Source organism: Saccoglossus kowalevskii, chromosome 11 (assembly GCF_978046115.1).
Source record: "Saccoglossus kowalevskii chromosome 11, keSacKowa6.1, whole genome shotgun sequence".
Taxonomy (NCBI): domain Eukaryota; kingdom Metazoa; phylum Hemichordata; class Enteropneusta; family Harrimaniidae; genus Saccoglossus; species Saccoglossus kowalevskii.
Genome location: NC_140651.1, coordinates 15,997,381 through 16,013,964, shown reverse-complemented (window position 1 = coordinate 16,013,964; position 16,584 = coordinate 15,997,381). Strand labels below are relative to the sequence as shown.

Here is a 16,584-nt window from a genome sequence, read left to right as displayed (position 1 = left end):
GTACAGAGTACACATGCACGTTTGATTTTGGCTCTGAAACCTATGTCCAACCCATTCCTTATTCGATTGGTAATATATCAGTTAATAATAACTGATTATAAAAACTAGAAAATTGTGCTTTCGATATAAAATTATCAACATAGTACTGTATACACGTATTTCACACTTTAATAAAGAACATTTATAATTTTTATCTCAATATTATTTACGCAGAAATAACGTGACGTTTTGCATTACTCCGTAAATTGTCTGCGTTTATCAAACTAGCGCCGTCACTAGTTAAAAACACGGTTGACTATTTATAGACGTTTTGCACACGACCCATTACTTGAGGGCTGACTTTACGGGTAATGGACAAGTCATAGAATCCATTCAAACGAGACGAAGCAAAACGTCGCCCATGGTATTTGCCACTATTTTGGTACCCGCGAAAATTAAAACCAACGTTCTCTTGCTGTTTGTTATTATTTTTCTTCACAAGTCAATAAATCTCATAATTCTGAATATATCTGGACAGTTTGTGTATAATTTGGAGTAATTTGTTATGTTTAATTTAAGTTTTCTTTACTTGCGCATCTTTTCAGACCGAATTGTCATCTTTTTGACGCAGACACAGTGACGCTAACTTAGGGGGTATTACAATCGGCTGTCCTAACAGCCATATCGCGGAGCTCAATTCAACTGTCGTACTTTTAAAAATCAATTGCATAGCATATCCGTCGCCGATTGAAATGGTGTTAGTGCATCGAAACTGTTCAGCGAAGCTGCTAGGTAAGTGTATGATGACTCAATACTAATATTGATATTTACTAGCTAGCTATCGCACTATGACTTGTTTAGTGTGCCTGCTCAGACTGCTGCGGCGTCTCGAGTCGTCCAATTGATTCTATCATCATCATCATGTTGTGTTCAATTCCAATTTCGAATGTGCATCGATTTCTCAAAACAGTAATTTATAGACATGTATATAGTTCATCTGATCCAGAAAGTGATAGTTTAAACTTCATGTACATGTCCAGCTTGAATTTAAATAATCTATATGCGGACGTTGAGCAGGCGGACAACAACAGAGCCACCGAGCGATATGCCATTTTTCTGTTTTGTGTTTCTTCCATTTGAGATGCATTTCTGTAAAATATTCCGTATATGATGACAGAATTCGCTGGTGTTGTCAAGTTGTAGCATCCATTCTGGAAATTTTTATATTTTAGCAGCTATTTATTTTCTTGAAATTAAAATGTTTTAATACGCAAGATTTAAGTAATTAATGAGGTCTTGATATTAGTAATTTATACCCATAACCTGAATGATATTCTTGTATAAAACATGTCAGTCACTTTCTTATTTTATCATATTTTTTCTCTATAACATGACGAGATAGAACAATTTGTATAATATATTATACACTTGCGTAAATGACAAAGGTGTGTCAATAGTCAATAAAACAGCTAGCTGCGGTTCCGTAGCTCTTTGGTGCGACCTACAATCGAATTTCGCCCTAACAATTTCATTTGGACGTCTTTTTTTTTATTTTGTAGTTGTACGTCGAACATAGAGCTACGGGATCTATCACAGTTTAATAACAGAAATCTGGCATACGTAAATTAAATCGCTTTTGCTTTCGATTACTATGGTGTGACGTACCTTTATTGTGAATTGATTGCTGGATGAATAACATACAAACTTTTGTTTGCAATTTGTGTTTATAAATAAGCAATAATTTGTGATATTTTACAAATACCGCGGAAACCAAGCAAATTACGAGAAAACGGCAGCCATTGACATCCCACACTCCCTAGCACAGAATAAATGTAATCTCGTTTGGCGGTCATGTGATACAGTGGTGGAAGAATAAAACTCACTCTTCCCGTTATTCTAATTGTTCCAAGAAAGCAATCACATACAGTATTTATAATTGTATGATTTTTGTTTAATAATAGAAACTAGTTGCATAAACGCAATTTATCTACTGATTTCGGTCACGTGGTAAAAAATTATATGTCTCGCGTAATTTGCTATAAACTCTGGAATACAAAATGGCGTCTTTCGTCTTGTTATTTTTCTGCGACTCGGTGTAAGGTAAATAAAGTCAATTTTTTATGACCACCGTCATCATTTCACACCGCAAATAGGTTCTGGTCATTGTTTGGAAGTAAATAAACATAGTGAGTACTTTCGAAGGTCTTAAAATGTGACGACGACCAAATTTGGCATGTGGATTTTAACCGGTATTCAGTCGCACAAGGCCCCATAGCCCTATGGGCCAGCCAGAGTCAGTCACGTAAATAATGCGGTCGGCAACATAGGGCTATGATTCCACAGCTATAAAACAGCCTAGGCAATACTATAGTCATTTTGAAAAGACATACAATTTTGTTATTAATCTCATTATACACTTGTTATTAATCTCACTAATGACAACCATTCATGGTTATTTCAATCTTTGTATTACATTTTAATTTGTTTAGTAAGTTTTACAATACAAAAACCATCTTTATTATTGCTGCATTGTGGATATAAATGTAGCTCCAGAATGTGAGTAACCACTTGGAATTCCTACTGAAATTTGGGACGCCATGAATTCACAGAAATGCTTTCTTAATTTCATTTCCAAATACTTGCTGTGATAGATGAATGTTTAAACAATCATTTATACATGTTCCATAAGTGAATAAATAATATTACTAAAAAAATCCTTTGAAAATCAAAAGTTTACCATTCAATCTATTTGTAAACAACGTTGTCCTGACTCACTGTACTAATGATCAATGGGATAATGGCTTCCTATAGAGAAGAAATGTGTTAACTCAATATTGGATTTTGCAAAGAATTGTGGGATTGAAAATTGAACTGAACAATATAACCATAAAATTTTTAAAAATAACTTGCACGTTGCTTGAAAACAGGAGAGGTAAAAAGCTTATTTTAACGGAGGGCTCCATGGAAAAGATGTGAGCCCCCCAAATGCCATCTACAGTTCAATTTTCTATCTCACAACTTTTTGCAAAATCAAATATGGAGTTAACACAGTTCTTCCCTATACATGTATATAACACATTTCTTCCCTATACATGTACATGTATAACTAAAACTGGATATTATGAATCACTGTCTTAACTATGAAACAAATAATAAGGTATAATTATTCCCTCAGAACCTAACCTGACTCACTGCACTAACAACCAATAAGACATTTGTTACTCATAATTAGGACTAGGTATTATTATTATTTTTAATAATTTTTTTGTGCCAGGCAACAGTTCCGGACATTAAATTTCACTGTTGACTCTCCTGACTTTTTTTATGTGCAAATTGCAAGTGCTGACACATAGTGCATTTTTGCCACAGAAGTCATATTCAAGTTTGGGACTACATGACAGGGCTGTGCGGCCATTTTCCTATCAAATGGCAATTTAATGCACTATCCGACCTTAATCAAAGTTCCCCCAAAGTCGCATTCGTTAGTGAATAAATCTTGGCCAGTGGAATTGGGCTTTCCGTGTTCAGCCTTAGTAGGATTTGAACTTGGGTCTACAAATCATGAGTCTGATGCGACAACCACTACGGTATACTACCAGTGACCGGTAGGACTAGGTATTATTACCTGGTAATCGAAGACGACCTGACCCGACTCACTGCACTAATTATAAAACTAATAATAAGGTATTATTATTCCCCTAGAACCTAACCTGACTCACTGCACTAACAACAAATTGGACATTTTTACCTACATGTATAACAACAGTGTTCTCTCCACACCTCTAAAGCGTAATGGTACAGTGATGTGACCCTGTGAGATGTTCTTTCAAGGGTGTGGCCCCTCTAAATCCAAATCAAATACTAGAATATTAATCATTTGCCCATAGCACGTAACAGCAACAATGTGACAAAACAAGTCTCACAAATCACAAATGCTGCATATGTCCGGAAAATATACTGATTTGGTACACTGCTATTATTTGCAGTTTGTACTTTAATTCAAAAAAAAAACAAGTGAAATTAGGTCCCATTGAAAATAAAACTGTACATAAATCGAAGCAAAAATTATTCAACTGCAGGCGTCGCCAAAGAAAAAAAACTGACTGGCAACACTGTTGTTTGGAGGTGTCAATCTGCCCAACGATTGTGTGTCTCGGCTACGCTGGTGGCTCATGCTTTGCCAAATTTTGCCGAATGGCGAGTTGAGTTTTAAGTTGATTTGCCAAATAATATATTTTATAGCCAAAATTGACCATATTTTAGGAAAGTAATGATTATTTGAATGTATAAACCATCTTTATAGTAATGTTCTTGAATGTATAATAAAGAAAAATGAACGACTTTTACCATAATATTTTTTCTGATAGTTAGTCGATTTTTCTAGGATAGTTGACGTCGCCATGTCTACAACAGAGCTGGTATTATGTTACTGTATTTTGCCGATCATGTATTAAAAAACTCTTGAAAATATGGCAAAATGTAAGATAAAATATGAAACTTTGGTCTGACCTTTTGCATCATTCCTGTTGAAACACCATAGTTCCTCACAAAGTCGTATGTTATCGCATGACTTTGTGGACATTTTTTTTTATCATCCCCAGTTCTTTCTAAGATTAAAACATTAACTCGAGACACACGTTAGATCAAAAGAAATACCTGGATTGCCAGTCTGTTTATTAGTGGTTCTAAGATAATCGCCAATGAATCATTTTCAGGAATTTTTTTAAACAAGAAACTGGGGTGCATCGCCCTCATGCCATGGCCATGTGCCCCTTACCCTAGGTGGCAGATTTTCTGGCAACCACAAAATTCTGAATGACAAGGGATCACAAGTGGCTTCAGTCTTCAACTTTGACCTGTCTGACAGAAATTTTGGCCCAAAGGAAGCCAGAGAATGCTCCACACCCTGATAGGGAAAACCCCATCTCCCCTACTTGGTGGTGCCGCTGAATTGCAGTGCTCCCTCTTGCAGTTTTTTTCAAGAAAAAACCCTGATTTTAATTAACAAAACATTTTAAATTTGTTCAATGCAAGAATGTTACGGTTTAGCGGACAAAGTTAGGCTAATCATAGCATTACACATAAGGTATAGATCAATGAAAAATCGTTGACTTTAGTTTGAAATTTTGTCATTATTGATTTATTATTTTCATCCTATTTTGATAACTCGCAATCTCACAACAAAAAAATGTTTGCCCTAATGTCTCATGAACCGACAGTGACATGGGCACTAAAACTGACTGTACTTGTTGACACGAAATAATGATAAACAGTTATCTCCATGGATAACAATATATTTACTGACTGGCTATAACATATTAACTATTTCTATTGCTTTTTAGCTCCGCTGTCGACAAAGTCGACACAGCTAGGCATTAGTGGAATGGTGCATAGCAGACTGTCAAAACCTCAAATTCTCTAATTTTGGTGAATATTTTTGTCATTTTTGGTAAAAAGTGATATTTTCGACTTCTTGTTAAAAACCGCTATTCTGATTGCTTTGATATTACATATATAGGTACTATATGTGGATCTCTCTCAGATTTGTTCATTTCATAATGATCTCTTAAATTCTCTAATTTTGGTGAATATTTTTGGTAAAAAGTGATATTTTTGACTTCTTGTTAAAAACCGCAAGTCTGATTGCTTTGATACTATACATATTTTAGTAGGTCAAAAAAATCACAGGACAAACTAAAATTCTATGTTGATGGAAAGGAACTTGAAAATACAAAAACCTACACATACCTCGGCATTAAACTACACAAATCAGGTAAATTCATCGGAGCACAAGAAGACCTCAGAGCTAGAGCAATGAAGGCATGTTTCAAAATGAAACAAATGCTATTCTCAGAAAAACTAACTCCAATCAAAACATACTTAAAAATGTTCGATGCAATTGTAAAACCAATTATGCTTTACTGCAGTGAAATTTGGACGAGCGAGAACATCAATAAATCGCATCTAATGGCAAATCTGTCAACACCAATGGAAAAAGTACAAATACATTTCTGCAAATACCTTCTAAAAGTAAATAGCAAAGCAAGTAATTTGGCAAGCCTACTAGAGTTGGGAAGATATCCTCTCCTAGCATCAAGCTTAAAATATATGATCAAATATTGGATCAAAATTAATAATTCTAACCCAAATTCGCTAGTACATGAAGCTTACAATCTTGGGATACATCTTGATAAAAAAGGAAAAGACAACTGGGTAACAGACATAAAACAAATTTTAGAAAATTTAAATATGGGAAATATTTGGGAAAACCATAAATCTCTTGATGAAAAACAAATCACTGAAACAGTAACGCGCAAACTAGAACAATCCTTTGAAATACATAGTACAGAAACATTACACGATGACAATAAAGGTAAAAACCATAAAAACAAGTTACGAACCTATAGGAAAATTAAAACAGAATTTGCATATGAAAAATATCTCACCACAATCAAAAATCCAAATCATAGAGCAGCTATGACAAAACTCAGAATAAGTGCTCATACCCTTCAAATCGAAAGGGGCAGATATAATAACATTTTAGCGGAGGACCGAATTTGCCCAGTTTGTGACAAACAGGAAATTGAAAACGAAAAACATTTTCTTCTCAATTGTGATTTATACAAGAAGGAACGAGAAATCATGATCAAGAATATTAAATACAATATAAGCAACTTGGGGACGGATGACGAAAAACTTACAAATATACTAAAAATTAAAAATGACAAAACAATCATTGAACTAGGAAAATTCATCCACACTTGTTTCAAATTACGACAAGAAAAAATCTTAAAATGCCAGTTGCCTCAACCAACCGCCAAATAATTTAATTTTATTTTTTATTTTCTATTGTCTTTGAATGTCTTGTGTTATTTTTTATCTTTTTTGTATTACTTTATTGTATTTTCAACTAAGATCCCACTCCGGGATACGGTTTCAATAAAGATTATTATTATTATTATTATTATGTACCTCAGGTAAACCTCCCTCAGATTTGTTAATTTCATGATGATATCTTCAATTATCTAATTTTGATGAATATTTTTGTCATTTTTAGTAAAAAGTGATATTTTTGAATTCTTGTTGAAAGAGCAAGTCCGATTGCTATACATACCATACATATTGTTCATTTTCTTATATGATATCCTCAGTTTTTTAATTGAAATGTGCCTTGCTAACAGCGGAGCTATCTCAGCCGATAGGCTGCTTGTTTTGCTGTTCTATTTCAAACTTTATTTGACTTGATAAATACATAAAAGACAATGGAGTAAAATGATATAAAATATCAGACTGTCTCATCTTTAATTAATTGTAGATAGATTGTTAACTAATTTTATACTAACACAGTTATTGTATCACAATATTCAATGGGAAATTTCAAAATTATGCAAATTAGATACAGTGTTTGACTTGGGGTCTGGGGAGAACACTGAACTTGGATTGGATTTTTTTAATCCTGAGGCCCTGACCTGAATCACTACACTAACAAGCAATGAGACATTTGTTATCTATAACTAGAACTGGGTTTTACATGTATTAATCCTGAGACCCTGGCCATAATCATTGCACTGATGACCAATGGGACACATACATGTAACTAGAACTGGGTATATTAGTTTCAGAGGACCTGACTTGACTCAGTGCACTAACTACCAATGAGTCATTTGTTATCTATAACCAGGACTGGGTATTATTATTCCCAGAGAACCTGACCTAACTCACTGCACTAACTAGCAATGGAACTTTTGTTACTTATAACTAATACTGGGTATTATTAATCCCAGAGGACCTGACCTAACTCACTGCATTAACTAGCATTGGGACTTTTGTTACATATATCTAGGATCAGGCATTATTATACACAGGGAACCTGACCTAACTCACTGCACTAACTAGCAATGGGACTTTTGTTACCTATATCTAGGACTAGGCATTATTATACCCAGGGAATCTGACCTAACTCACTGCATTAACTAGCATTGGGACTTTTGTTACCTATATCTAGGATCAGGCATTATTATACACAGGGAACCTGACCTAACTCACTGCACTAACTAGCAATGGGACTTTTGTTACCTATATCTAGGACTAGGCATTATTATACCCAGGGAACCTGACCTAACTCACTGCATTAACTAGCAATGGGACTTTCATTACCTATATCTAGGACTAGGCATTATTATACCCAGGGAACCTGACCTAACTCACTGCACTAACTAGCAATGGGACCTTTGTTACCTATATCTAGGACCAGGCATTATTATACCCAGGGAACCTAACCTGACTCACTGCACTAACTTCATGTACAAATCAGACTTTTGTTACTTATACTAATACTGGGTATTATTAATCCCTGGGGCTCTGTTCTGGCATTTGTTAATGAGGACTGGGTTTTATTAATCCCAGAGAACCTGACCTAACTCACTGCACTAATGACCAATGAGTCATTTGTTACCTATAATTAGGACTGGGTACTACCGGTATTAATATTAATTCCCTGACCTGACTCACTACACTAACTACTAATGGAAGACTTGTTACCAATAACCCTTAGGCCCTGTACTGGGATAAATTAGCATAACATACAAGCTTTGTATTTTGATAGATATTTTAACAATTTTTTTTTTTATTATTGTAGGAAACTTGGAAATACTATACAGAGAAATGAAAGAATATGGTATCAATGGCTTCAGTACCTGTAACAATGATTTATGACTTTTTAATAATTGTATTTGTGTACCACTTTTTCAGTTTTCTGATTATTTCATGACTGTATGGTGTATTTTGTTATAACATGATGATAATAACAAAAATATTATAAAACTGTATTACAAAGGTACCATACAGTATAACAACAATAATTAAAGTGTGATTATAAATTTATACTTAATTTAGAAATAACGTTTCTCTTCTGGACCCTTGTCAGTGTTGGTCACTTTGTAATAAAGCATGTGATCATGTCAGCATTATGCATATTGTCAACAATTATAATATTTGAACTCTCAATATTTTCCAAATGAGTGAGATGATAAGTAAGATGGTTCATTGTTTATTTTCAAACATGCTATATATTAAATTGCTCAGTACTATGAAAAATTCTATAATATTTGAAATTGCAGTGTTAGATTCTTTAATTGGGCAAATAATATAGTTTGTACAACTACAAGACAAAAATATATTAGTTCTGCTTCTTGCAATACCACATTGTGTTGTGTTTATATTCTACAAAATGTTTGCTTTAAAAATTTAAACTTGATTGAAGCATAAAGCTTTGATCTCTATGATTTATGTCTAATAATTTAAAAACAACTGTTCATGTGTAGCACAAATTAGAGGCTTACAGTTTGACCTAGGTTCATGGTGTACACTAATTGTGGTTGGCATGGTTACACTAATTTCCCAGCAGTGTAAAGGCAGATCACAACAAACTTGATATGAGCATCATACATAGTGGGTTGTTATGTCACATTGTTTTGTTCAAAAATGGGAACTGATTGGGATTGATCTTTGTGTGTGTGTACAAGCGTACATCTCCAGCTGCATCGTTAACATGCCAGGACTGCTAACATTCTAACTGTACACATGCATCAAACATCTTGTGATATACCGGTATATACCGATATATACATTGTGCTGAAACCAGATCTTGGTCGTGTGTATGGGATTCTTTCAAATTTGGTTTAAACATGGGATCATCCAATATGACAATAAAATTGATCATGTGTTGGGTCCAGTGCCCTTTAGTTTAGTTCTATATTTTCTGATGAGTCAAGTCTACTCAAAAAATGTAGCCCAAATAGAAAAATTCTTCGGATAGATAAGTATATGAGGTGACTGAGATGGTACAATAACCTCAGTGTAGATCCACTGTTATACCACTGCCACCTGCTGTTGATTCATTCGTCGAGCAGAGGGCAGGGATATTAGGTAGGGTTGCAAATTCCACACCACGCCAAAGCACCATTTGATTACAAGTGGGAACATCAGTACTGTATTTCTGGTGACAAACCAGATTGTAAAGGGGACCCTGTATCATATGATCCAGTACTGTTGGTGGGCCCAGATGTACCATTCTTTTGCAAGGAAGAATGTCTAACCTTGGGCACCATGTTAAATAAATTTTAATTTCCACATAAGTTGCATTTTTCTGGTTTACCAAGTGCTTGCTGCAGTCTCTGGCTTTAAGCTGGCACTCAATGGACAATACAAGAATTTGCTGATCGTAACGTGTCCCTTTTTTTACATGGCTAACATCACCCAGTGTGTTGTATTTATGGTAAAAGGATATTCACTGAACAGGGGCCTGCAAAACTATTTTGATTCAATGGGACCAAATATAAGGAATTAGTTTAGCCCAGTTCTGCTTAGGTCGTTTGCCATTTTGAGGGCCTCAACAGAGGCAGCAGTCAAACATATTGCCAGAACCAATGATGCTAGGCATAGATGCACCAATATAATATGTGTTCTAAATATGATAAACTGAAGACAGATACACACGAACAATAATCTCATTCATAGGGTCAGAATGCCCAATAATGACAGTCTGGTCGAGGGGAATACAGGAACAAACATATCAACCAAGGATATGATCGTTGAGGTGGATGTGGTTGGGGGTCAGGTGTTTTCAGTGGTATGAATTAAAGGATTCATTTTGTTTCCCAACCCTTATTTCCTGTGACGTTAAATTGTTCGGTTACCGTAGCAAACTACCACAATGACCCTGTAGGACCTTTCAGAAGTCAAGCACAGCTATACAAGATCAAGTTGGCCAAAAAGCTTCAGTTGACTCCATCACCAGTGTCAATGGCTCTGCCACGAGTAATGGTAGGCATGATTTTCCAGGAAGTGAGAGAATTATTGGCAAATGGCAGCAGTGCAGTGCCTGTTATTCCCCCATATTTTTGGTGAACAATAAAGAACAATATAGACCCAAGCCAACTGAATCAGTATATTCTCTCAGAGCATTTTATGTGATGGTGACCCCAGCAGAGGTACACTGCTGTGTACATCAGGGGATTTTCTGATATCACTTAAACATTTGATTCAAGATATTAGTTCAATGTTTGCCCATTGTAGCCTCACAGTTTTTTTCCCCAAAATTAATGGCAGTGCAAGTTTTGTGGCTGCACAGCAGGCCAACAATGTGAATCCATTTTATCAATATCTGGTTGATACAAGAGCAGTAATTTTAGCACACATCCTTCAAACAATCATATCCCACATTTAGTATTTCCGGGAATGTATTCTTGGGAGTGTTTCAGGTTGAGAGACCCGGCAGCCACACTTTTTGCATGCACGCACAGCTCAGACAATTATTGAGCTTTTTGGAAATGGCTTCATCCATGAGAGGCCTTGTGCCTCAAACAGCTATCAAAGGTATGCTCGTCCAGGTCCACACACTCCAGTTGTGTGGATCGCCACATGAGAAATATCATGGACCCCACAAAGCTTGACTGCCATCAAGTGGATGGACTTAACCAACATAAGACGGAGATAACAGATTGCTCCATCAACTGCGGCTATAACACTGGTCATGGACGCCTTGAAAATAGAATGGGGAGTGGTTCCCTTGGAAAGCACAGCTCCACATAAACATACCTAATATGTTGGGGGGGGACTAGATTGCTTTCTAGATGAAGTATAGAATAAAACAGTTCCCATCCATTGCGACAACACAACTGTATTAGCATATATTACAAAACATGGGTGGACAAATCCCACAAACTAGCCAGCTAGTGGAAGAGATACATTTTGTAAAGATTGGGAAATAGAGCTGAAGCCCACCTGGCAGGTATTAGAAACAGTGTGGCCAAAACAACGCGCAATGCCGTGTTTCACATTCCAATCTCGTTTTTCAGTTTATATGTTCATATATGTGCCTGTAATTTTGAATAGATAATTATTTAGCTGCGCCCCTTTCCCCATTTTGGGATTTACTTGAGGGTCACTAATGGGCTTGAACTCCCGCAGTTCAGCCACCACCAGGGTATACTTTGTACCCATTGAACATACATACAATACATTGGTTTTGGCAAGGTAGGTATGGCTTCACTATGCAAAATTTCGAATAATTCCCCGGGAATCTGATAATGCAATGATCAGTACATTAACAAAGGGAATTAAAAATTGTTAGGGGTCATGTGACAACAAAAGAATGCACACTCCTATGTTGGAACCTTTCGTATATTGAAAGAGAATAATACATGCCACTATTTTCGTACCAATCGTATATTAAATAATAGCAGATCCCGACAACAGAATAATACATGCCACTATTTTTGTACCAAACATATATCGAATAATAACAGATACCGACAACAGAATAATACATGCCACTATTTTTGTACCATTCCTATATCGAATAATAACAGATCCCGACAACAGAACAATACATGCCACTATTTTTGTACCATTCCTATATCGAATAATAACAGATCCCGAGAACAGAATAATACATGCCACTATTTTTGTACCATCCTATATCGAATAATAACAGATCCCGACAACAGAATATTACATGCCACTATTTTTGTACCAATCCTATATCGAATAATAACAGATCCCGACAACAGAATAATACATGCCACTATTTTTGTACCATTCCGATATCGAATGTTAACAGATCCCGACAACAAAATAATACATGCCACTATTTTGGTTCCAATCCTATATCGAATAATAACAGACCCCGTCTACAGAATAATACTATTTTGGTACTATCCCTATAGTAAAGTATAGCAGTCCCCGACAACTAAATTATATGTGCTACTATTTTGGTACCATCCCTATAGTAAAGTATAGCAGTTCCCGCCAACTAAATTATATGTGCCACTATTTTGGTACCATCCCTATAGTGAAGTATAGCAGTTCCTGACAACTAAATTATATATGCTACTATTTTGGTACCATCCCTATAGTAAAGTATAGCAGTTCCCGCCAACTAAATTATACGTGCCACTATTTTGGTACCATCCCTATAGTGAAGTATAGCAGTTCCCGACAACTAAATTATATGTGCTACTATTTTGGTACCATCCCTATAGTGAAGTATAGCAGTTCCCGACAACTAAATTATATGTGCTACTATTTTGGTACCATCGCTATAGTGAAGTATAGCAGTTCCCGACAACTAAATTATATGTGCTACTATTTTGGTACCATCCCTATAGTAAAGTATAGCAGTTCCCGCCAACTAAATTATACGTGCCACTATTTTGGTACCATCCCTATAGTGAAGTATAGCAGTTCCTGACAACTAAATTATATATGCTACTATTTTGGTACCATCCCTATAGTAAAGTATAGCAGTTCCCGCCAACTAAATTATATGTGCCACTATTTTGGTACCATCCCTATAGTGAAGTATAGCAGTTCCTGACAACTAAATTATATATGCTACTATTTTGGTACCATCCCTATAGTAAAGTATAGCAATTCCCGCCAACTAAATTATACGTGCCACTATTTTGGTACCATCCCTATAGTGAAGTATAGCAGTTCCCGACAACTAAATTATATGTGCTACTATTTTGGTACCATCCCTATAGTGAAGTATAGCAGTTCCCGACAACTAAATTATATGTGCTACTATTTTGGTACCATCGCTATAGTGAAGTATAGCAGTTCCCGACAACTAAATTATATGTGCTACTATTTTGGTACCATCCCTATAGTAAAGTATAGCAGTTCCCACCAACTAAATTATACGTGCCACTATTTTGGTACCATCCCTATAGTGAAGTATAGCAGTTCCCGACAACTAAATTATATGTGCTACTATTTTGGTACCATCGCTATAGTAAAGTATAGCAGTTCCTGACAACTAAATTATATATGCTACTATTTTGGTACCATCCCTATAGTAAAGTATAGCAGTTCCCGCCAACTAAATTATACGTGCCACTATTTTGGTACCATCCCTATAGTGAAGTATAGCAGTTCCCGCCAACTAAATTATATGTGCTACTATTTTGGTATCATTCCTAAAGTGAAGTATAGCAGTTCCCAACAACTAAATTATATGTGCTACTATTTTGGTATCATTCCTATAGGGAAGTATAGCATTTCCCGCCAACTAAATTATATGTGCCACTATTTTGGTACTATCCCTATATTGAAGTGTAGCAGTTCCCGCCAACTAAATTATATGTGCTACTATTTTGGTATCATTCCTATAGGGAAGTATAACAGTTCCCGACAACTAAATTATTTGTGCTACTATTTTGGTACCATCCCTATAGTGAAGTGTAGCAGTTCCCGCCAACTAAATTATATGTGCTACTATTTTGGTACCATTCCTATAGGGAAGTATAACAGTTCCCGACAACTAAATTATATGTGCTGCTATTTTGGTACCATCCCTATAGTGAAGTATAGCAGTTCCCGCCAACTAAATTATATGTGCCACTATTTTGGTATCATCCCTATAGTGAAGTATAGCAGTTCCCGACAACTAAATTATATGTGCTACTATTTTGGTACCATCCCTATAGTGAAGTATAGCAGTTCCCGCCAACTAAATTATATGTGCCACTATTTTTGTACAAAACATATATCGAATAATAACAGGTACCGACAACAGAATAATACATGCCACTATTTTTGTACCATTCCTATATCGAATAATAACAGATCCCGACAACAAAATATCACATGCCACTATTGTGGTTCCAATCCTATATCGAATAATAACAGACCCCGTCTACAGAATAATACTATTTTGGTACTATCCCTATAGTAAAGTATAGCAGTCCCCGACAACTAAATTATATGTGCTACTATTTTGGTACCATCCCTATAGTAAAGTATAGCAGTTCCCGCCAACTAAATTATATGTGCTACTATTTTGGTACCATTCCTATAGGGAAGTATAACAGTTCCCGACAACTAAATTATATGTGCTGCTATTTTGGTACCATCCCTATAGTGAAGTATAGCAGTTCCCGCCAACTAAATTATATGTGCTACTATTTTGGTACCATTCCTATAGTAAAGTATAACAGTTCCCGCAAACTAAATTATACGTGCCACTATTTTGGTACCATCCCTATAGTGAAGTATAGCAGTTCCCGACAACTAAATTATATGTGCTACTATTTTGGTACCATCCCTATAGTGAAGTATAGCAGTTCCCGACAACTAAATTATATGTGCTACTATTTTGGTACCATCGCTATATTAAAGTATAGCAGTTCCCGACAACTAAATTATATGTGCTACTATTTTGGTACCATCCCTATAGTAAAGTATAGCAGTTCCCGACAACTAAATTATATGTGCTACTATTTTGGTACCATCCCTATAGTAAAGTATAGCAGTTCACGACAACAGAATAATACATGCCACTATTTTTGTACCATTCCTATATCGAATAATAACAGATCCCGACAACAGAATATTACATGCCACTATTTTTGTACCATTCCGATATCGAATGTTAACAGATCCCGACAACAAAATAATACATGCCACTATTTTGGTTCCAATCCTATATCGAATAATAACAGACCCCGTCTACAGAATAATACTATTTTGGTACTATCCCTATAGTAAAGTATAGCAGTCCCCGACAACTAATTTATATGTGCTACTATTTTGGTACCATCCCTATAGTAAAGTATAGCAGTTCCCGCCAACTAAATTATATGTGCCACTATTTTGGTACCATCCCTATAGTGAAGTATAGCAGTTCCCGACAACTAAATTATATGTGCTACTATTTTGGTACCATCGCTATAGTAAAGTATAGCAGTTCCCGACAACTAAATTATATGTGCTACTATTTTGGTACCATCCCTATAGTAAAGTATAGCAGTTCCCGACAACTAAATTATATGTGCTACTATTTTGGTACCATCCCTATAGTGAAGTATAGCAGTTCCCGACAACTAAATTATATGTGCTACTATTTTGGTACCATCCCGATAGTAAAGTATAGCATTTCCCGCCAACTAAATTATACGTGCCACTATTTTGGTACCATCCCTATAGTGAGGTATAGCAGTTCCCGACAACTAAATTATATGTGCTACTATTTTGGTACCATCCCGATAGTAAAGTATAGCATTTCCCGCCAACTAAATTATACGTGCCACTATTTTGGTACCATCCCTATATTGAGGTATAGCAGTTCCCGACAACTAAATTATACGTGCCACTATTTTGGTACCATCCCTATAGTGAAGTATAGCAGTTCCCGCCAACTAAATTATACGTGCCACTATTTTGGTACCATCCCTATAGTGAAGTATAGCAGTTCCCGACAACTAAATTATACGTGCCACTATTTTGGTACCATCCCTATAGTGAAGTATAGCAGTTCCCGCCAACTAAATTATACGTGCCACTATTTTGGTACCATCCCTATAGTGAAGTATAGCAGTTCCCAACAACTAAATTATATGTGCTACTATTTTGGTACCATCCCTATAGTGAAGTATAGCAGTTCCCGACAACTAAATTATACGTGCCACTATTTTGGTACCATCCCTATAGTGAAGTATAGCAGTTCCCGCCAACTAAATTATACGTGCCACTATTTTGGTACCATCCCTATAGTGAAGTATAGCAGTTCCCAACAACTAAATTATATGTGCCACTATTTTG

At 35.8% G+C, this 16,584-nt stretch overlaps 1 long non-coding RNA gene across 1 annotated transcript; it reads left to right on the top strand.

Moving 5' to 3' along the window:
- The first annotated feature begins 618 nt into the window (after positions 1-618).
- On the top strand, positions 619-9,178 carry LOC146736234 (uncharacterized). Its single transcript, XR_014930916.1, has 2 exons — positions 619-771; positions 8,618-9,178. It is a non-coding gene; the product is annotated as an uncharacterized LOC146736234 (long non-coding RNA).
- Positions 9,179-16,584: the final 7,406 nt, after the last annotated feature.